The following is an 810-nucleotide window of genomic DNA, read 5'->3' as shown; positions in this document are numbered from 1 at the left end:
GACATTCTAATCATTTAGAATGATATAGAGTTATTGTCATCAAAGGAGTTTTTGGTTGTCTAGTCCAGTTTGATATAAAGTACTTGGGAAAGACTAGTCACATCCTAAGAATTATAACTTTGTTAAAATTCAGAAATTAGGATGTTGGATCTATCTTAAACTGCTTAAATAGATTAGTGTCTAGCCAAGTATAACATGAAATACTTTAAGAAAGGATTCTTTCCTTTTAAAGTTTGAAGTTCCTTTATATAGGACTATAGTCCTAAGACATATAAAAGGGAAGAGCATATAAGACGGTTCCGTATATCAAATCGATAGGAAGTCTTTATGCTATGCTAAATACTAGGCTAAATATCTATTTTGCGGTGGGCATAGTAAGTAAATATCAAGTGAATCAAAGATCACTTAATTTAGTGGGAGTAAAGCATATACTCAAATATCTTAGGAGAATGAGGGATTATATGTTTGTCCACTAAAGTAAAGTTTTGATAAATACTGGATGTACAAATACTGACTTGTAGTTGATTGTGATTCATGAAGTTGGACTTTAAGATATATGTTCATCCTAGGTGGTGAAGATACACATCAAGCGTAAGTATCATCTCATTAGAGAAGATATGAATACGTGAGTAGTAGTAGTAGAAAAGATAATTTATGCATTAAATCTGGCTGAAACTTGTTTCCAAGCCTTGCCTTAGAGTGACTATGAATTACTCTATAGGGAGATAAGTGTCGGATAAGTGGTAAATTGTCTTTGAGGGCAAGTGGGAGATTGTTAGGGTTTGTGCCCTAAAATCCAATTTATTGGCA

The sequence above is a fragment of the Quercus suber genome, unplaced genomic scaffold (assembly GCF_002906115.3).
Source record: "Quercus suber isolate HL8 unplaced genomic scaffold, Cork oak 2.0 scaffold_396, whole genome shotgun sequence".
Lineage (NCBI taxonomy): Eukaryota > Viridiplantae > Streptophyta > Magnoliopsida > Fagales > Fagaceae > Quercus > Quercus suber.
Note: the sequence above shows the minus strand (reverse complement) of the source record.